This window comes from Echinops telfairi, unplaced genomic scaffold, assembly GCF_000313985.2.
Source record: "Echinops telfairi isolate 266 unplaced genomic scaffold, ASM31398v2 ScPeMD7_7412;HRSCAF=8450, whole genome shotgun sequence".
Taxonomy (NCBI): Eukaryota; Metazoa; Chordata; class Mammalia; order Afrosoricida; family Tenrecidae; genus Echinops; species Echinops telfairi.
The window spans coordinates 14184921-14186002 of record NW_022111312.1 but is presented as its reverse complement, the minus strand read 5'-3'; the positions used below and the strand labels follow the sequence as shown (position 1 = coordinate 14186002).

At 48.7% G+C, this 1082-nt stretch overlaps 1 protein-coding gene across 1 annotated transcript in view; it reads right to left on the bottom strand.

Annotated features, from left to right (window-relative positions):
- The window catches only part of DNAH10 (dynein axonemal heavy chain 10), a 150035-nt gene that overhangs the window by 19687 nt on the left and 129266 nt on the right, over positions 1–1082 (bottom strand). The gene's annotated exons all lie outside the window — the stretch shown is intronic.

Sequence of the window (1082 nt, the reverse complement as noted above, 5' to 3'; positions counted from 1 at the left end):
ACCTGTGAGCCCCTCTGTCCATGAGTGACCGCCTGTGACTAGGACAAGCCTAGAGAGTGTCTAAGTGAGCAGTTGAGAAACACAGCATTCATACACACACACACACACACACACACACACCAACACCACCACAAATCACCCTGAAGCAACAAAGGAGAAAAGAAAGACAAGATGGCACTGTAAGAGTGGCAGACAAAAGGAGGGAAGGCATGCACAGTCAAATATGACCCCGGGTCCCTCTATGTTGTGGACCCTAGTTTATGGTACACTCAGAAATAAATGAATAAACACACCCCAAATAGCTAACGAACTAACTAAAGTAATAAATAAATAAAGTGCACCCAAGACGAATGAGCCTACTTGAGCAGCGAATGGCAGCGTGGAAGGAGGGGTATCAAGAGCGATGTCGGGGGACATTGCCTGACAGCGGAGAATGCCAGAAAGATGCGTGCCGGTGTTTCACGGACCGTGCACTGTGTGGATCAGAACGAACTACAGACAGCACCCAGGAGAATGGGCGTTCCGGGGCACCTCACTGTGCTCACGGGGAAGCTGTACACGACCCAAGAGACAGTTGTTCGAACAGAGCACGCGGACATGGATTTGTTTAAAATCAGAAAGGTGTCCATCCCAGTTGTATCCTTTAACCATATTTATCCAACCTGTACGCTGAGCAAATGACGCGAGAAGCGGGGCTCTAGGGAGGAGGATGCAGTGTCAGGATCAGAGGAAGACTCCTGCACAGCCTGCGATATGCAGAGGACTGCTTGCTGAAAGCGGAGAGCAGCTTTCTGACCAGGACTTGCTTGGATCCACGATTCATGCCCGTGGACGCAGTGGTCAAGCGATCAAATACGCGGGATTCACGAGGAAGGGGGGCAGTGGGGAGGGAGGGGAGAAAATGAGGAGCTGATGCCAAGGGCTTAAGTGGAGAGCAACTGTTTTGAGAATGATGAGGGCAACGAATGTACAAATGTGCTTTACACAATGGATGTATGTATGGATTGTTTGTTTTTTTTTGTTTTTTTTAACGTTTTATTAGGGGCTCATACAACTGTTATCCCAATCCATACACACATCAA